Source organism: Spermophilus citellus (genome assembly GCF_964194105.1).
Source record: "Spermophilus citellus genome assembly, chromosome: 16".
Lineage (NCBI taxonomy): Eukaryota > Metazoa > Chordata > Mammalia > Rodentia > Sciuridae > Spermophilus > Spermophilus citellus.
This window is the reverse complement of record NC_138196.1, coordinates 43,533,871-43,548,373: the sequence shown is the minus strand read 5'-3', so window position 1 is coordinate 43,548,373 and position 14,503 is coordinate 43,533,871.

The window sequence follows — 14,503 nt, the reverse complement described above, 5'->3', positions numbered from 1 at the left end:
TTCATTAAAGAGATGCTAATAAATGTTGAAATGCAAATCTTTTCAGCTCCCAACCTTTTCATCCTGTGCTCCATTTTTCGCTCTTACTATTTGTACATTGAGGTCACTTTGAGAAAATCATGTTTGATTGACTGTCTTCAAGAATACAGTTCATATTAAAAAGGATAAGTGTGTATTTGGGTCTCATTCAAAATAACTCTTTAGGAAGTTAATAGAACTATTTACCAATGTTAAGCATTCTGTCAACTGTTTTGTTTTTATCTCCATCATGCTAAAAGGAATTGGTTTTTTGAAGAAAAGATCTTTTATCACTAAAGTCAATTGCTGAGCTTTTTATAATGTGTTATGTCATTCAAAATTTCTACATACTCTACTACTTTAATGGTTCAATTGGACAGTGCCTCATAGAAAAATAAAACTCCTAATGAATTATGCCAGTGCCAACATGCTATCTCTGTATGAGGCAGTAATAATCTGGAGAGTTTCTAATGCATATAAACATTATATTTTTATATCAGATAATATCAATATCATAATATTAAAGTATTAAAATAGTTGAAGATATTTAATGATCAAATTCTCTCTACAACTATCAAAGCCAAACTCATTTAAGTTTCATATGAGTGAGATCTTGTCACCTTCTTCTTCAGTAGCTTAGATCTAATTAGAATTGCTCACATGATCATATTTAAATGGAGAAATTATTTCCTTTATGTACTAGTGCATATTATAATAATGAAAATTTCAAAATATCATTATCAAAAAGTAAGATAATACTGTATTTTTATTCCTTTAACACAATCATGTATTAAGGAATGACTTCATAAACACTGTTGTTTTGTTTCAAACTACAGTCCATTAATTGTTTAAATGTCAAGACCAAAGACTGGGATTTCTACAATATTTAATTCTATAACACTGATGCTTCTACTAATTGATTAAAATAATGGAGGGACTAATGATTATAACACGAGGAAGTAAATATCCTCCTGTGGGATTCTGAGCAGTAGCCATTAGTTAATGCTTTTGTTGTAGAATAAAAACTCTGTTAGTGTGATCTACTTATCTTCTATACAAACATAATAGATTCCTTGGTCTTCATAAAACCAGTATTTAAAGACCATATGCCAAAATGGGCTCAGGATGGATTAACTCAGCTGAGTTTAAACCTTCATTGCTTGCTAAAAATCTTTGCTAAATATCATTAATTTGAAATACTTCTAGAACCAGAGGGCTATTTTTTAAAGTGTTAATTGATGTGACTCCACTCTTTGAGAAAGTCAATGAAAAACAGGAAAAGAAATGAGGTATAATGAACTGTGATTCTTTTTGTTTTTCTAGTCTGAATATCTCTTTCATTTGAATATTTATAAATAAAAACCAAACAGGGTTAAAGATGTGCAAGGATATTCATTTACAATGGAGATATGTAATTTGGAGTTTGTTTCCTTATTTATACAATTCTTTAAATCAGGTCCACTATTCATTTATTTTGTTTTGTAACTTTCATGTAAATGTTTTCTTGTATATAGAGATATATAAAAAAATGGAACTATTTTCTTACATATACTATGCAATATGTTTGTAAAATTGAATATTACCAAAATTACAAAAGCTGTGCTTTTGTACTCTATCTTGCTTTATGTAAAATCAATCTTTTTCTATTTAAATGGACTGTCTGTCCTATAAACTGTAGATAACATATATATTCAAAAATCAGTCTATTGTATCTTTTGTTTAGTTTGGAGTGGGTTGGGGTATATTTCTTTTGGGAGAAAATGCAGCAAAATTTTGGCAGTTGGAAACTATTTTTCCTCAGAAATGAGACTTTTAAAGCATGCAATGAGCTCATATCATTTAAAAATCTCTCCTGTAATTCTTGTATTTTGTCCTAATTTTGGTGCTACTGTGTAACCATGATTAAATGTGATAGTTAAAACAAACAGAATCAAAATTCATATGCTATCATTTCATTTATTTGGAGAAAAAAAAATGCTCAAAGAGGAGGGGTATGAGTATCAGCAGTGAATAGAGACATTTTCCAAATATGTGTTATTTAAATACCAATTCTATTCAGATGTGATTTTATAAAATTGAGTTTAATATATATTTATATTTGATAAAGTTGCTTCTCAAGAAAAACTGAATATTTTGTTCCTCATAAATATATGAACAACAAAACTAAATGATTTAAATTGATACAACAGTAATTGCTCTATTTTCCTAGATGATTTCTTAGTAGTTTGTCCATTCTGGAATTGCTACAATTTGACTTTGGGGATAACACCAGACAAATTGTTATGTGTGCAAACAAATATCTATACACATACTCATAACAAATCACACAAATAAATACACATGCCACAGAAACACATATTAATCAGGACTCACATATTTGATGTTGTATGTCTATTTCCTTTTTGCATTCAATATATCAAGAACCCACATGGTTTAATGCAATCATATGAACTTATTTTTAGCCATATATCCACTCTAATGATGTACATGCTTTCAGAATGACATTGTTCCTCATTGGTTCCAAAAAAATCCCAACAGTATCCGTTGGAAATTTCTTTTTTAAAAAATAAAAGTAGCTTGGCATGGTAGCCCATGCCTATATCCCCAGCGAATGTAAAGGCAGGAGGCTGAGAAAGGAAGATCACAAGTTGCAGACTAGCCTCAGCCACTTAGCAAGGTCCTAAGTAACTTAGTGAGATTCTGTTTCAAATTAAATAAATAAATGGTGTGTTGGCGATGTGGTTTAGTTGTTAAGTGCACCCTAGGCTCCATCCTAGTACCAAAAAAAAAAAAAAAGTATTTATTTTTTCCCTTTACAATTGAAGTATCTGTATATAGTTGTCCAGATATTTGAAATCAAAGCAAAACCAGAAACATTTATTTACACTTTTTACCAAACCTTTTAAATATTAATTTGAAATAGAACACAAATGAGTGCTTTATTTTGGAGATCGTGTATATTCTATGACTGTACTTAACTTCCAAGAAAGGATTGAAATGTTCTAATAAATATTCAACCAAACATTTACATATTCTTTCCAGCAGATTCTCAGGCCCTTTGCTAATAACCATAGGAATGGCTGGTTTTGATAAAATCTCTTAAGTGAGTGAGTGAATAAAAAAGTTTTCTCTATATTCACACTTAGCACTTCGGCAGTCATGTGTATGTTTTTAGTTTTTGCTTTTTGTTTTGGGTTTTTTTTTTTAGGACGGTTGTTTTGTTTTCACACTGTCCAATTCTCTATTACCAAATGGGTATTCTACAATTCAATTCAATTCTGGTACTACTATGGCATCAGTATAGACTCCACCACAGGATAAAGACTTAGTCCCACAATATTGAGTGTGTGTGTGTGTGTGTGTGTGTGTGTGTGTGTGTGTGGTGGGGGGGGGTTGTCTCACTTCAGACCACAGGGTACCTACAGTTTTATCTGAATGGGCTACAAAGCAGAGGTTCCCATGACTCTCTCCTTGTGTTCCAAAATGTGCGACGGTGACCCACAGAACCCGGAAGAACAGTTTACTTACGATTTCTCATTTATTATGAAGGATTTCTTAAAGGATACAAATGAATAGCCAGACGAAGAGACACAGAAAGCAAGGATTGGAAGGGTCCAGAATGCCTGAAGTGGATGGGTCACATTTGCAGCACCTGTTCAGTAATTTGCAACCTGTCTGAAACTTACACTTAGGAGATTTTTATGGAAACTTCATCACTGGGCATAATCACTTATTATCTTCATTCCCCTACTTTGTTCTCTCCAGAAAATGAGGTGTGGGGCTGAAGTTTTCAAAATTCTTATTATTAATTTGTCTTGTTGGTGACCAGGCCCCATCCAGGAACCCCTCAAGAGTCACCTCATTATACCAGAAGACACGACCAGTCTCAGGAAATTACAAAGGTCTTATAAGTTCTACATGGGGAATCGGGTCAAAGACTAAATATTAGAACCGACATTTTCTCCTAGTACCCTTTTTATGATGGCTTTAGGAGCTCTGTGTTTAGAAATGAAAACAGAAAATTATACACATTATTTTACTATTTCACACAAGAATATTAGAAAATGGAGATTGGGAATGGTATTAAGACTGATAATTATGATGCAATATAATATTAGGGTTTGTTTTTTTTTTCAGAACATTGGCATATCACTGAAAGAACTGTTACAGAAATTAGCACCTTAAATATCCCCACAGCTTCTTCTAATTACCAGGCAAAAGCTAACTCTCTTTTTGGAACAAATTACAAATTTTAAAGGGAAAATAATTCCTGACATTTTTCTTTTCAAGAAAAAAAAAAACAATTTTTACCCACCATGAGAGCATGTTTTGTGTTTTAGACAAAACTTTATAATATAGTATGAAATAGCAATTTTTAAAAAATTAAATATATCTAGTTAATCAAGAAATTATCTTAACTCAAGAAAGGAATCCTTTGAAATTGTTGAAAATGTAATTCAACCCCTTATTTTTCATCTTTCAAAGAAATATTATTGTAACTAAAAGGAGAAAGTCTATGTCAGAACAGAAAGAGTTAATTACAGTTTACAAATATATACCAAACTTTTTCTTAGAACATGCCTAAGACACTCATAATCTTCAGTGGTAGATATCAACTGTCATGATAAAATGAAGAGATTAATTAGCTTGGTAAATAAATAACACCTAGTATATCCTATAAGCCATAATTAAATATTTGATCAACTGTAATTTAAGTTTTCTGTGAGCCAAGATTACAAGATACATACTATAGATGACATCATTCCCACATTTGATCAAATCTTCATCACATGTAAATATTCCATTATGTTAAATCCATATCCATGTTATGTTATGTTGCTTAGGTATTTGTTCGTGGATACATAAAGCATAATGCCTTAATTTTATTAAAAATCTAATAAAAAGATAACTTTTATTAAATGACTAAATTTTATTACATGTTGCTTTTATTTAATAGCTGTTAATAGTTATAGAAGTTAAGATGTTACAGATTGCTTAGAGAGCTGGAAAGCATGAGAATCTCACTGATTCATAATTATGAATCATTAAAATATTCATAAAACTAACAAATATGTAAATGTCAAACATAAAAGGATCCGAAGCCTTTGTGATCTAGTCATTCATTTTTCAAATCTATACATTCTCTTTATGCAATATTATGAGTATCATATATCTGTATCTGTACATGAGTTCTGCTCATGAAGGCGAATGTCAACTTGTAAAGTACAGATGAAAGGTCTTGGTAAAAAAGCACCATATAAATTGTAAAACCATCACAAGGTCAGCAGTTTCCTGCTGGTACAACTTATAAGAAAATTCAAAATTAATTGGCCAACACAAAAGGTTTGATGCCTAAAATCTCAGATTGTCTGCAGGTTATGGCAATAGAACTGCAAATTTTAGGCCATCCTGGGCAATTTATAGAGACCTGGTCTCAAAATGAAAACAGAAAGGGATGGAGGAGTACCTCAGGAGAAAAGATCTTGCTAATATGTGCCAGGACCTCGGTTCAATCTCCATAAATAATAAAAAATAAATAAATAACCAACAACAAGCAAAAAACCTTTGAGACATCATTAGAAAAGTTACTTTTTTTCTTTCATACCAATTAAGGAACCCTAGACCTGATGAAAGACATAAACAAAATTTTAGAAAGCTGTAGTCGTTTGTTTCATTGGATAAACCAAATCATCAAACTGTGTTTTACAGATCATGTTGAATTTATAGATGACATAACAGAATTGTATTATGGTTTGAATGTATACCATGTAATATGAAGTGAGTATGTAAAAGTAGGCTGAAAGTTCTGAAAAATAAATTTAATAAGTTATAGTTTCAAAACAAAGGCATAATAGAAAAAATAAATTCATAAATAATAATTGAAAATTAAAGGTAAAATATCAAAACAATATATATATATATATATATATAAATTTTCCTTTTACATTTCATCTTTCAAAGTCTGTAAATTATTTGTTTTTACTGTGATCCATTATCTACCTTGAAATAACAAAATTCCTATAAGTAAAATAAATGATTTTTTAAGGCACATTAGTATTTACTCTGTGTGTGTATATGTGGTGCTGGGGATTATACCTAGGACCATAGGCATGCTAGGTAAGCCCTCTACCACTGAGCTACATCCACAGATATGAAAAGGACATTAGTAAACAAAAAAATCAAAATGTCAAATTCTATTTCCTGTGCTGCTTTGGATGTCACTTAATGACATTTATGCACATAAACTAAATGAGAAAATTAGAAAATCTGTAATTGCACATGAAATTTAATTTGCATACTCTGACCAATTGGAAACAGCTATGAAAGTGAAACACTGCATCAAGAATAATTTTAGACTAAATTCAATCTCTTCTGGTATTCTGCATTAGTATGTGTGCCAATCCAACCACTTGAATAGGTTGTCAATTGGGAAAATAGAGTCATGGAAGCACAGAGTAAGAAAATATCAGACTTAGATTTCAAACATGCAAAAATTGTTACACCTGGAGAAATACAAATTCAAATGTTTACTATATTTTTAATCAACTGAAGAATCCTAAGCCATAACCTGACGCCATGATTTCAATCACTTTGAAAAGATATACTGTCTTGTGACTTTAGACAAATTCTTCCTTAACACAGACCATTATTCCTGTGGAATTCATGTCTTAGTTGCATGGGAAAACTGTACTCATTCATGTCATGTGACTGTCATGCATCACCCAGTATCTATCTATATCTCTCTCTCTCTCTCTCTCTCTCTCTCTATATATATATATATATATATATATATATATATATATATATATATATATATTTTTTTTTTTTTTACTATGGAATGTTCTTCTCCATCCTCCTCGAAAAAAATCTCAGAATGATACTATAATGATAAGAAATATGATCCTTGACAGGCTAAAAGTAAATAAACTTAATTAATAGTATGAGCACATTCTACCAGAAAACAGTCTTTCCTCTGGATTCAGCCTTTATAAAATATTTCAGACCTTTGGTGTGAATCATGTCATGCTAAATGATGTATTTTTTATTTTGTTTTTTTCCTTTTGATGCAGGCCTGTTAAAATTAGCTGAAAAATTTACTGGAGTGTTCTCACAAAATATATGCTAAACCAACAGATTTTTGTCTCTCTGAGATAAATCTGCTGATTTCATATAATTTTGGAATCTTTTTATTTGTAGTCTTAACATGAATTTGTAAGACTCTCCCCCATTATTTGACATGATTCTTTCCTTCCCTATAATTCTGTAATGATTTAATAATAAATTATTAGTATCTTGAATTGTTGTGAAGGCATTTAAAATTATTCTCTATCAAACACACTAAATGATACAAAATTTTAGAAAGCTGTGCCACTAAGGGATGGTGGAATTACATACATGAAGTAGAAGACTAAATAAATTATGCTTTTAAAATTGAATATCTTAAAGTTTTGTACTAAAAGGCTGCCCCCAGAATATAATCTGATAAATCATTGTGGTCATCCATATTGATATGCCTAAAAACTATAGTATTTAAAGCCTTCAATATTCAACTTTGAAAATACTCAACAAGTTATATACTGCAATTTGAAACAGATAATTTTCCAACTCAAATCTGCAGATATGACCTAAAGAATGAATGGGACAGTTAATTTTCTTTAATTCAGGTTGTTATTATGTTCATGGTTATCTTAACATAGTTACCTGGGAAATACATGTTAAAAGAATACTTCCCAGAACAATTAAATTAGAATAAAACAATTGAAATAGAGAACTAGTTGCTACTAGTTCTTAGAACTTAGAAGTCACTACCATTTGTGTTATCATAACTCTGCTGTCAAGATGAATCAGTTCCATTTGGAGCTATACTTATTGTCAGTGGTGACACTAAAAATAGACTCTCAGCCTCTGCATTGCTAGACTGACCTGTTAACTGCACCACACTAGTTAAAGAAAATTGATCTGCCATACTTTCCTCCTTCTCTTATAGGGTACAAGCAAATAATTTTTTAATAGTGATTCACAAAATTCACCTCTCCAAAATTAGATCCTGAACACTCACTAAAAGACATGTATAAAATTAAAGATGAGGAAACAAAAATAAAACTAATGAAACTTATTCTGCTTCAACTTTATATTTTTCTGTTTTCATTTTGTTCTAATTATAATAAATTTTTTTTATTGGTTGTTCACAACATTACAAAGCTCTTGACATATATTTCATACATAAGATTGAAGTGGGTTATGAACCCCCAATTTTACCCCAAATGCAGATTGCAGAATCATGTCGGTTACACATCCACAATTTTACATAATGCCCTATTAGTAATTGTTGTATTCTGCTACCTTTCCTATCCCCTACTATCCCCCCTCCCCTTCCCTCCCATCTTCTCTCTCTACTCCATCTACTGTAATTCATTTCTCTCTTGTTTATTTTCCCATTCCCCGCACAACCTCTTATATGTAATTATGTATAGCAATGAGGGTCTCCCTTCATTTCCATGCAATTTCCAGGTTTGCAAATGTTTATATATGACTGTGCTCATAGTCCTCAGAACTGAAAGAAGATTGGTCTGGCTGGGTCAATATGATATGTAATACATGAAGAAACCACTAAAGACTGTATACAAAAAAAAATTGAAACAATATTTGACTATGATAGCTATATTTTTAAAGTGCATACTTCTTTTTAAAATAATTTATATATATATTTTAAAATTAAACTCCTCTAAAAATATCAAGGAAATTGACATTTTACCTCAAAGTTTGTTAGGTTGTTCTGCTACAGTGGGGAAATATAGTTAACAAACATGTGTAAAAGTAAAAACTTTATTTGAATGATCAGGAAATGATTTTTGTAGCACAATGACTCTGAGTTTTATAATTATGTAAAATTGCATAGTCAAGATAAATTTAAAATGTCTACTGACTGCAGAACAGTGACCATTCATAAAATGTAATCAGAGTTCAAACTTTGAATGATCTATACAGACTAGACCAAACTTTGAAAATTAAGGGAAATGGATAACCAAAAAATATTCCAAGACTGGGGTCAACTATTCTCAATGAAGTGCATGATTTGCTTTAAATGCAAAGCTTTTACTTTTAAATATAATTCCTTATATAAAATAAAAGGCATATGATGTTCTTCAAATTATTCAATTACTGCAGGCCTATTTTCTTAATCAATAGTTCTTAATTAGTCTTTCTTATTATAACCCCCCAAAAGACAAATCATCACAAATATCAACCAACAGAAGAGAAAGAACCTGGCTCAAGGTATTAACTTTCTAAAAAGTTGATATTTTTCTGAATCCTTTGTTCTGGAATTGCACTTAAGCTAATAATATTGTGTCACTTAAAAGTTTTCATTAAATATTCTGTGCCTTTCTCCAAAAGCATATATCAAGTAGATTAAGATATAATCTCAATTATATCAATCAAATCAAATCGAATGCTCTCAAAATAAAACACATAAATTTTCGATTTGCAAATGAATAATTTCAAGAAAATAAGGCTGCTTCCTAAAATAAAAGATTCGATTCCCTAAAAATAAAATAATCATAGGGATAAATTTTAAGTAGAATTCTCTTAATATAAGCTGATGTAGAAACAATTCAATTCATTGAATCTTATTTTTCTTCTACACTAATGAAGAGCTGCTCCACTTTTATGTAAAAATTGGGCCATTTAAATGAAATCAAATAAAATGTTATTTGAAAAACATGACTTTGTTTTTAAAATTTTGAAACATATGGAAAAATATGTAGAATCTGATTATCCTCATCCAAACTCTTCATAGTTTCCTATGGGAAATTTAAAAGTAGCATGTAACTCCTTCCAAAGAACAATTAAATTTGTTCTTTTTACATGATTTTAAGTCTTGTTGGAAGAAAAAAAACTATGATTTAATTTAAGAACATTCTATAAACTTCTTTTGCTTTGTTGTTTTTTGTTTTCTACTTCTTGCTTTAAAATCTTGCATGTTTTTAAAAGCAATGCTCATTTTTAATATTTTTACATGTTAGAGTATACTTCATGCTTTTAAGAGATTGAAATTTTATATTAAATACAAGCTTAATAGTTGCCATATATTTTGGGCAACAAGAAAAATATTTTAACCACATAATTTCACTTATGAAACAATAATTTATATCAATTTTGCTAATGTTACCACATAATTTCAAGAAGTAAAAATATGCCTTTCTAAAATATAATATTGTATACTTTAATTTTAAAATATAACTTTAGTTATTTTTATAACTGTTTACATTCCAATACATTTTATATATGGTGTATTATGTCCCTTTAGAAACATGTTTATATTGAGATTATTAATTATATGAGATGATTAATTTATGTATTATCAAATTATTCAATGTATATTACATTTATTTTTAAGTAAACATAAATAAAAATATTTATTAAAAATTACAGTCAGAAACAATATATGTCTCAAATTAAATGAAAAGCTTTTATTATTTTAATAATGTTACTTGTTTTAGGAAAAAATAATCTTTTGCAAACAATGGCAAATAAATAATAAAGGATCAAAATAGGAAACAAAGTGAATGCTAGATTCAATTAGTCACTGACAATGTTATATTTTTTACTTATTCTTATTATGATAAGTTGATTTTTAGTTGTGTTTAGTTTTTATCATTGAGGATATTGTGCAAATATACTCTTGTCCTACAAATTTTTCTGTAAGAAGCAACATGCAGAGGAAGGTAGTATTCATCTCTAAATAGATGGGGATATAAATTTCTTAGTGCAGACTCATCTTGCACTGAATCACAATTTCCAAATATACATTCCATTGAACACTATTTCCATGAATCACTAAATGTTTGTGGGCGGAAGTCATATGGACAAAAAGCAAAACCACCCTAAGATACCATCTCACTCCAGTAAGATTGGCAGCCATTAAGAAGTCCAACAACAACAAGTGCTGGCGAGGATGCGGGGAAATGGGTACACTTGTTCATTGTTGGTGGGACTGCAAAATGGTGCAGCCAATTTGGAAAGCAGTATGGAGATTCCTTGGAAAGCTGGGAATGGAACCACCATTTGACCCAGCTATTCCCCTACTCGGTCTATTCCCTAAAGACCTAACAAGAGCATGCTACAGGGACACTGCTATATCAATGTTCATAGCAGCACAATTCACGATAGCAAGATTGTGGAACCAACCTAGAAGCCCTTCAATAGATGAATGGATTAAAAAAATGTGGCATTTATACACAATGGAGTATTACTCTGCAATAAGAAATGACAAAATCATAGAATTTGGAGGGAAATGGATGGCATTAGAGCAGATTATGCTAAGTGAAGCTAGCCAATCCTTAAAAAACAAATGTCAAATGTCTTCTTTGATATAAGGGGAGTAACCAAGGACAGGGTAGAGACGAAGAGCTGGAGAAGAAGAATAACATTAAACAGGGATGATAGGCGGGAGGGAAAGTGAGAGTTAAGGGAAATTGCATGGAATTGGAAGGTGAGCCTCAGGGTTATACACAATTACATATAAGAGGAAAGGAGGAGTAGGAGGAAAATTATATAAGTGGAAGAAACGATTTATAGTAGAGGGGATGGAGAGAGAGAAGGGGAGGGGAGGGGAGGGGAGGGGTGAGGGGACAGTGGAGAATGGGATAGACAGCAGAATACATCAGTCACTAGAAAGGCAATTTGTAAATCAATGGAAATGTAACTGATGTGACACAGCAATCTGTATACGGGGTAAAAATGGGAGTTCATAACCCACTTGAATCAATCTGTGAAATATGGTATATTAAGAACTATGTAATGTTTTGAACAACCAACAATAAAATAAAAAAAAAAAAGCAAAACAAAACTGAACAACAAAAACCATAGGAAATAATAAAAAGTTTCTTCAATTGTTAAATCCTTTATTATGGACTAAGTAACTCTAAGATGGAGATACATTTTGCAACAACTCCCAGTTATTTGACTAGAAGAAATGTTTTTACAATATGTATGATGAAGCATTATATGTTGGGAAATGTTGTTTTAGGTTCTAAAGCAATGTATTATACTATTGAGATTTTTATTACACTTTACATTATTGTGCAAAGAGGGTTCTCAAGCCACTTATCCATAGCATACTTAGATAAGTTAACAAAAACAAAAACCCTTTAATTTACTCTAAGAATTTTCTATTTGTTACATGTAGTCTATCATCATTTCAAATTACAATTTTCCTATCTTTGCTACCTTTGATTCTCATGGACAGTTCTCAACATTCCCATAAATATTTGACAGAAATATCATCTGTGACAAGTATATAGAATTAGATGCTACACAGAAATTACTTCAGCCCTGGATCATTTTCTGTTTTACAAGAGTTCAGAGGGCATCGGCGCTCAAGATACAGAAATGAAGAATCTGGAAACATAATTTAACAATATATAGAACCAACAATGGTATAATTCCATAGTAGATAGTCCCTACTTACCGTGGGTACATTCGGAGACCTCCAGTATATGCCTCAATACACAAACAGGGCTAAATGCTATATATGCTATGCTTTTTTCTGTACCTACATATCTATTAATCCAATGACCTAAGAGCGAGCTAAGGCACATTTTCAACATATGTGAATGTTTTAGTATATATGTTCATAGGAAACTAAGGCAACTTATATGAGAAAAAGTTAAATACCTGTGTTATAATATGTACCCCAAATTAGAACCATATCATGGATTGATTTAAAGACATTCAAGTTCTTAAACATATGTTGGGCAGACATCACTTACTATTGCTACTGGAAATATTTCAATTGACAAAAATCAGACTATGCATCTGATATTAAAAATGTTTCCATGAGATTTAAAAATATGCAATTTTTTTTAATCTTTGTGGAAACTATCCATTTAATACATAATCTTTAGTGCAGCTAACTTCACTTTCTAGAAAAATAACAGTGTCTCTTTGGAGGAAAAATAACCTAAGTTTCTGGGGAAAAATGCCTTCTTTTTTTGTAGGTACTAACGTTACCTTCTTTTAGAACTCTCATTCAGTCTTCTCCCTTGGTCTTTCTTGCCAAATAATGTCCTAATTTTTGTGGTGGATTCAGTGGTAATTGAGTGTTTCGAAAATCACTACTTAAAATATCATTTAAGTTGCCATAATGATTGGTACTCAGGAAATGCATTTATTGAAAGTGAAAAGATGGTTTCTTATTTTGCACTCCTGCCCTGCTAACTGCTTCCACTGCATGGTTCACAGTTCTCCATGTTTGCAATTTCCCCTCCCTCATAGCTTACTGACCTTTATATCTGTATCACTGGATCCAAACACTAACATCCAGAAAAAAACGACCCAGCATTCTGCTTCTCTTTCACTTTAATACAATGTAGCTCTCATCAATAACATAAGTCAACCATAACATTGGTCAAGTGTGAAAATAGCATGATTTCCGGTAATTGTACACATTTAAGGCTGTTACCCACATAAGTCTTATACAGAACGTTATTGATTTAACCACATCCTACATAGCATCTCCTTAACCCCATAAATCCACACCAAGAAACACCCACGTACACATCAGAAAGCCATATTTACATTGTAAGGAAAAAATACAAAATACAAAACATCCCTCTATTGGTGGCAGAAGCAAAGCTTTACAGAGGTCAACATTAATCCCCAATTGGAATAGTCTCTGGTGCCTATGCTATTCTTTCAGCATACTCACTAGCTTATATTTAAATACATGTATAGCTCTCGCTCTCTCTCTCTCTCTCTCTCTCTCTCTCTCTCTCACATACACACACACACACACACACACACACACAGGCTCCACTTACAAAGTTTTTCAAAAACTATTTCTCTTTTTAATATCCAAGATCACATCATATCAACATACCTACTACTTTAAATGAAATGAATATAATAGCACAACTTGATCCTCATATATATAAATAATTCCAAAGTAATAGGATAGGTAGGGACAATCCAAATTCTTATCATTTTGCATAGCAGTTTTGTTAGATAGTATCAAGGACCATGTGAGAGGGGAAAGTATCCAATTATCTGCAACTTAGTTGTGTTTTTTTGCTAGCAATATTCAGCAGCAGAATATTAGTATAGAAATGGCTGAGAGTTGGGTATATCTATGGGTGAAAGTGAGGAGGACTCGAGCACCAGGAACAGACTGCATGTGGAGAACACTGAACTCTGACGGAATTCCTTGTCTCTTTCACATGCAATAGATTTTCTGAAAGGAGTTGGTTGAGGTCTGTATTCAATGCTGTATCTCAGAGCATCTTGAATGCAAGACAAGTCCTACAAATGTAGTTACTTCTAGCTGTACCATCTGCAATCCTTGAATTTTCTGAGAGATGAAGCATGTGTGAGTGTGCGCGCCTGTGTGTTAAACATCACAGGGTTCTCTGGTTATGAATATGAAAGTGTGAGGATAAAGTATTATAGAAGCTGAGGGTGGAATCCAGAGTAGAATGGCTCTGCA